Below are 7,643 nucleotides of genomic sequence, written 5' to 3'. Positions count from 1 at the left end.
GCTGTAGGACTCAATGCAAAATTTGAAGCAAAAGAAAAAATCTTGTGTTTGAGCATTTAATAAAAGCAAAGTGGAAGCAAAGGGTGGCTAAGCTGTGATGCCATCACTCCCTTCTTCTCTGACACCATGGTAAACCATGGAGTGCAACAGGAGCACGAAAACACACTGTTAGGAGGCAGCAGTGCAGCTTTGGAAGCGTTTCATGTCTCGCGCTCAGCAATTTTCTTCCAGAGCCCAAAACATCTGTCTCTGCCTCCAGCCACATGCAAGTGCACCGAAAAGAGTTTTGTTCCAAGTCTAATGAGTAATTTCATGGTCTTGGAACTGGAGGCAGGGGGAAGGGGCTGGGACAGCAGCCAGAGTCATGTGCTTTACAAGGAGCTTTGCTGATGTCAAATCACAGCCTGATACGTTTTATTTTATTGCAGCCCACCGGGCTTCCCTTTAAAGTCTGCTGCTAGAGTTGCTGGTGATCAGTGCAGAAACAGCTCCTACACTGGCTGCTGTGTTCCAGGGGCTTCCTCACTTCCGGGCACAACAAGCAACATGGAAAATAATTACATCAGTGGAGAGGAGATGGGGGAGCTCAGCTGGGCATCAGCTCCGCTCTGTTTGTGGAGAGAGCACGCGTGAATGCAGAAAGCGCTTTGCCTGTCCTGCTTCTGGCTTCGGTGCAATGTGCTCGTAGAAGGAGGGATGAGGGAACAACCAACCCCGGGCAGATGTGTAATCACATTGCTTGAGCGTCTAGTGGATGATGCTGAGATGTGGTGATGCATGCGGTCTGAGAACAGACATAGGATGAGCTGATTCAAATTGTAGCTGGTCTCAGCAGATGTTTGAAAAGCACAAACCCCAGCTTTCTCTTTGAGAAGGACAGGGTTATCTATAGAGAGCGATAATCTGTACAGAGCACAGGAAACAGAAGGCAGATGTTGTCGTATGTTTATCATATGTTTCCACCATAGGGTCTTCCTTTGGGACAGGCTTGCAGATCCCAGGCCCCGGAGCAGGACTCGCACGGCTCCATGGATGTACCATGCTCTGTTTATCTAGGGCAGAAGAATATACAGAGCTTTTCCTCCACCTGCCCAGGTTGTCCTGGTCTGAAGAGGAAGTTTATATTCACTCGCTGTGACTCAGCTATAGAGCCTGACTCATTTTCATGCTGTTACTCATAGAAAGGGAAAGTCAAATGGCAACCAGTCTGTGCCTGTAGACACCTGTAATTCTCCAGCTTTCTGCTGTTAATGTCTGGATGAGTTTCTGTTTACTGGTACTAACACACTTGCCCTGCTGAAGCTTGTAATACTTCTCTCTACAGAGAAAGACTGATTGGAAAGGAAAGTTTTCTACCCCTAAAGCTAAGAGGAAGTGTGCTGAATCTCCATGGCTGCTTGTGGAGTTCCCGAAATGGGACTGTTTCAGGCAGACACTTCACAGGGGTAGCAACGGGCTGGGACCAGACTGAGCAACCACCAGTCAGAGCTGGGAATGACTGCAGAGTTACTGCAGCTCCTGAGCTGACCTCTGTGGTCTGGAGGGAGTTGCTGGTGGTCTGTCTCTTAAAGGTTCTCAGTGCTAGGAGATCCTGCATCCAGCTTGTTGGTGACCAGAAACCTGTCTCACCAACTCTCTGGGCTTCTGTCCCATGCCTTGACTCTCCACTGTAATATAAGGACTAGAGCTGCTCGTCCTCAGAGGACGGGATGGTGTTTTACTTTGTATAAGCCTTTGTTGGTGCTGCCAGCTCAGGAGTCTCTGCTCACTTGAGACCTGTCTGTTGCTCACTCACGCATATTTTGTCCGCTCGTCAGGGTGCAGGGAGACACTGGGTCCTGGTTCCTTCTCTCGCAGCATGGTGAGTAGGTTATTCTGTGTTAGAAACCGCACGAGCATGAGTCAGATTTGAAAACCTCACCCAAGATCTGCATAAGGAGGCTTTAACTGTGAGGTGGGAACCGATGCCGGCCACTACAGCTGGGCCAAACCCAGCCTTTCCCATTTCAGCCTCATTCCATGTAAAAACCACAGTGCAGCCCTTCCTGCACTGCACAGGAGAGCACAGTGCAAAGCTCCAGGTGGGTGGGCTATCCAGAGGACAAGGAGGGATCTCGGGCCTGGGGCAGGGGCTGTGTCAGAATTAAGGGAGTTTCCTCTGGGTTATGGGAAGCTGAGGTTCAAGTCACCGGTCTAAGTCTTACGGAGGGGGGCTTGGCCTCAAACCTGGCTCTCCTTTCTCAGCAGCCTGTTGCTGGACAAGAGGCCATTCTAGGGTTCAGCTCTCTTGTCATTTGCCTTGATCCTGTCTAAAGAGCTTTGACCAGAATTGTTCCATGGACTCTCAAATGAAAAGCTGGGGGTTCTGTTATTTTCTGGTGGAAAAAATATTTAATTGGAAAAATTCCTGCGTGGCCTTGGTATGCTTTCAGCTGGCATCCTGCCTGCCCATCTCTGAAAATATTGCTGATTTTGGGTGCAAGTGCTTCTTACGAGGCTGACTTCTTTGCTTGCAACCCCTCACTTTTAGGTTTCTTTTTACCTTGAGCAGATGGCAGGAGTTGGCCTCTCATTACGTGGCACTGAAGTGACCTTCTGGGGCTGCCTGCATGTCCTGCTGCCCTTCATGGGAGAGCAAGGCTGAAAGAGGCTGGAGTTCCTGTAGCATTTAAGGAGCAACCACTGCTCTGCTGCTCCTTGCTGTCTGCTGTTAATACCACCGCCCCCAGCTCTGGCAGCCGTGTTTGCAAAAAGCTCTGCGGGCAGCGGAAGCAAGCTGGTTTCATCATGACAATGTAGTTATCCTTTTAAGGGAAAATTCCCTCTGGGAGCCAGCCCTCAATTACCTCCTGCTCCAGTGCCTTCTTGCTGGAGATGGCTTGTAACACAGCTGAGTTACAGCCACAGTAACTCAGTTGAGCACCTAGCCGCTCTGAAAAAAACAAAATCATTAAACTGTTGGCCTCTGTTGTTTGCTGGTGATTGCTGAATCTAGAAATTGGGGTCAAAACCCAAAGGGCTGGCTCCCCTCATCAGTGCATTTCTGCAGAACCAATCGGTGGACGTTACATCTACAAACCCAGATGCTAGTCCCATGGTATTAATGGGGTCGTATGCAGATACCATGTTCTTCCCTAAAGAATTTTGTTGCAATATTCAGGACCTCTGGGTAGTACAAGACTGGTCATAATTAGCCAACGCAAGTGTCTGCTAAATGCCAGGAAACTGGGGTAGGCAGTGGCTGCATTTCAATTTGCTGTTATTCACTATGGTGAATGGGAGGGGTCCTCCAAGGGTCCTGATTCGGAGGCCGAAAAATTCCTTCCATTCTGCTGACATGTCTCATAGTCCATGGGGGCGATGTCTAACTGGGACGGGGCTGCTGCAAAGGTTGCCCTCTGCCTCTGTCGCAACAAGCAGAGCAGGAGCGTGCAGAGCTGTAGAGAACAGCCTGTGCTCTTTCTATTCTATAGGAATGGTGGCTTTGGCTGCAAGCCCCCAAATTTACATCTCTTGTGTTTAGCACTGAAAATACTTTAATTCCAAATGAGCTGCTTACCAGAAGAACATGGCACTCTTGAATGCAAACTTGTCACAGGAATGAGACCAGACTCCCTAAAGGAGTTCAAGAGACTGCTTCTTTTGACATCTGTAAGTTTACTGTGATTGCCTGAGAAAAATTGCATTTTCTCTCTGGGCAATAACAGACACAATTAAAAAAAGCCCGAACCTTGTGCCTGTGCAGCTACTGTGGTCTTCAGCCAAAATAAATGGACCACAGCCTGTGGTGTGACTGGATCATCTGAGGATGAAATGATGCTTCTTGGAGGAAACAGTCACAGAGGAGCCAGGCTGGACCCCTGTGTCCCATTTTGAGGACTGAAATGCACAGGAATCCTATTCTGTCTGTCTAGAGCCGGACTGAAAGAGCTTTCACATCTTCTCAGCCTTCCCAAGGGTTTGAATTCTCTTCCCCTATCTAGAGCAAGGAAAAAAAAAAAATTGGAAAACTTCTGTAAGCAGACAGGAAGCAATCACATAATAAGCTCCACCAAAATATGTAATTTCATACTTTTAAAAACTCTTAGGGTCAGTTAATTAAAAAATTGTAAATTAACTAAAGTGTTGAAATTGTGTTTTCATGCTGCAGAGCAAAATTGTCCCCTTTTCAAATGTCAAATTTTCAAAGCTTTTTTTTGTACATTTTTTTAAACCAGGACACTTTTCCACATCTGTAGTCCTCTGTTAACAGTTTTGGGTTGCTGTTTTGCCCTGAAAATGTTTTGCCAAAGAATTTATAACCAGCAATTCCCATGAGGCCTTGATTCCACCCTTGGCGGTGGGTGGTTTTGAACCCACCTGGACAGAAAGGCAGAAGTGTGGCTAAGCTGAGCGCAATCCTGTCATTCAAATACATAACTATTGTTTGAACTGATGACCTTTCAGAAGTTCATTAGTTCTTGGCAGTTGAAAACAAGTGGAATTTATTTGCCTCATTCAGGAAATTCAACCCATGCTGCTGAAAATTCAGCGTTGCTCCAGAGAAGGAGCTGATCAGAGGCCCGGTCGCCTGGACAGGAAGGTTATCCACGTGCTGGGGACTGGCATCAGCGAACGTAGGTTCAAATCTGTATCTCCTGTGATCTCCCATATGGCATCTGGCCATGTTGTTTTCTTTGAGCTTCATTTCCCCTTCACCACTGTTTCTTGCAAAGACATACAATACATGAAGAACTGGGTAGCACTTTGCTGTCATGGTGATGTGGTCTAAACAAACCCAGAGTATCTTGCCAGTATTTCAAAACTGACTTCTTGTTACGAATGAAATAGCAGAGGAACTTGTAGTTTTGTTTGCACAGATCCTTGCCCAGTTAGTCATGCTGGCTTGCGTGTCTGTTGGACTCTTGGAGATCTTCAAGTGTTTTATCAATTTCAGTGATAAATATCCCAGTGTGCGGTGGTGTGCTAGATAACTTGCATCTAAAACTGATTAGCATTTCTCCTTTAAGAAGCATTTCTTTCTGTGCAAGGTAGGTTTCTCCGGAAGGAAAAAATAGTTTTCCTCCAGAACTACTTGAGTTTTTTTGGGTGGGAGGGAAAAATATTAATATAGCTAAAAACTTCACTGAGCATCTGCAACTATTTAGACACCAAGAGGGAATTAAATGGTTCAATAAGGGGTAAGGGAAAGCCAATAACGAGCTTTCAAATATCCTCATTTCTGGATATGACCCTGCTGCATAGTTCTGAGGGGAAGGAGAGTTTGGATCGGTTTGTGTTGCATGTATGTCACATGCTTACCCATGAATAGGAGCTAGTACTTAACGTTACCTGCCCACGTCTTGCCCTCTTCTTACCTCTGACCTATTCTCCAGTATGCCCCCTTACAGTCTTTGCTCCAGATGGCTTTGTCTTTTCCCCCAGAACATCTCCAAAATACTTCAATTTCTTATTTCTCAATTAAATGAACAATATGGTAGATTTAACAGCTATCTGTAGTATTTGCACGTATGTCTTATCCACTTATGGACTAGGAATAATAGTTCTTTAACTGTCATATCGCCCAAAGAAAGCAGGTTTTGGGGGGTCCATTCCTATCCCTGCTAAGGGTTAGAAAAGTCATCAAATTCTCAGAATTGGCTTTTTTTTTGTTTGTTTGCTGTTTTTAGGAGCACTTGGTCTGGTCATCTAATGTTCAGGTCATCTAATGTTTGCTGCATCACTACTGCACCAATTAAAAATAAAACTATCCTCTGCTGCAGGAGAATGGGTTTGGAGCTCAGCTCTTCAATGCTCTGTGCCTTTGCTTTCATTCTGCAGGGTGCGAAGCTCCACTGTCTCTCCTGGCTGCACTACGAGGCGGAATTCATTCATGGCCACAAAACATTTGAGGTCTTCATATTGGAAGATGCTATAAAAAAATTGCCAATAGTGTTGTTAGTCAAAAAAATTGAAGTAGTTTTAGCTTGGGTTCCCAGCATTTTAATTCCATTCATTCATTTATTTTGAGCAAATAATTTTAAAATTAATTTCCTGACCTTGAAAAATGCCTACATTCCAAAGCGTAAACTTACCCCCCATGGGGATGTAGGAGGCGGCTCGTTAATCCAATGGGGGTGAGGAGTTTAGGAGGTTTTCTTGGCAGCAGCACAACTAAAACTTATGGACAGCTTCTATCAACACAGTGCAGAGCTTTCTAGGAATCAGTTGTTCTGGCAGAGAAGGGGTATGAGATGGGAAAGTGGGGAGAGACAAGAACTGAAGTCTGGAGCAGAAGAGAAGAGAAGAAAGCTGGGGAGAGCAGGCCAGGCTGAGGAGGTGTGAGCAGGGTCTGCAGGGGATTTCCAGGGCACCACATTTATCATCCAACAGCTCCCCAGTGAGAGGGAAAACAGGGCTAAAGATCTGAATAGCCTGTGGGGTTTATTAGCCACTGAGTCTGGTTGCTGAGGCTTCTGCCAGTGTCCTGCGGAAACCATATGGCTGGGAAGGACCTCAGGCAACTGTTCCACCTTTCCGTGAGGAAGAGGGTGAGATATACCCACCTTCCCTGCATATCTGCTCTTAAGAAATCCCAGTGATGGAGGTCCCCCTGTGAATCCCATTCTAGAATACATCCACACTGGACCTGGAAGACTTTTCCAAATAGAAGTCTTCAATCTTTTTTTGCTGCAAATTAACCCAACTTTGGGGTTTTTCCCTTTACCCAGTTGATGTGATAAGCTGTTGACAGCCATCCCTCCTGTAATAGCTTCTTACAAATACAATTTTGCAGTATTCCACATAAGTTTTCTCTTTTTTCTATGGGTGTGAATACATGTGCTTTACTTATCATCTTTAGTAAAGATGCACTAAGGTAGGATTCCTTCACCGTTTCCTGATATGTTTTTTAACCTCTGAACTTCCAAGCTGGGCTTGCTCAGGCAGAGGGGACTAGTGCTGCACAGCCAGAGATCATACAATCATAGAAGCGTTTAGGTTGGAAAAGACCTTTAAGATCATCAAGTCCAACCGTGAACCTGACACTGCTAAGTCCACCACTAAACCATGTCCCTGAGGGCCTCATCCACACGTCTATTAAATACCTCCAGGGATGGTGACTCGGCCGCCTCCCTGGGCAGCCTGTTCCAGTGTCTGACAACCAGTGATGTTTTTCCTAATACCCAATCTAAACCTCCCCTGGCGCAACTTGAGGCCATTTCCTCTTGTCCTATCACTTGTCACGTGGGAGAAGAGACCAACACCCCCCTCACCACAACCCCCTTTCAGGCAGTTGTAGAGAGCGATGAGGTCTCCCCTCAGCCTCCTCTTCTCCAGACTAAACACCCCCAGCTCCCTCAGCCGCTCCTCATCAGACTTGTGCTCCAGACCCCTCACCAGCTCCGTCGCCCTTCTCTGGACACGCTCCAGCACCTCAGTGTCCTTCTTGGAGTGAGGGGCCCAAAACTGAACACAGCATTCTTAGCCCTTGAGATGCGAGGGCTAAGCCTCCAGCTGCTCTCTGAAGGGAAGCTGGTGGGACTGGGTCTCTGATACCCAGGAGGGTATGGAAAATAGATGGCTTAAAGTACCTCACATTGACCTTAGACAGCAGGATCGCTGCTGAGAATGAAATTGTTAATGCTTTGTAACATCACGTCGGC

Source organism: Gavia stellata, chromosome 13, assembly GCF_030936135.1.
Source record: "Gavia stellata isolate bGavSte3 chromosome 13, bGavSte3.hap2, whole genome shotgun sequence".
NCBI classification, from domain to species: Eukaryota; Metazoa; Chordata; class Aves; order Gaviiformes; family Gaviidae; genus Gavia; species Gavia stellata.
Note: the sequence above shows the minus strand (reverse complement) of the source record.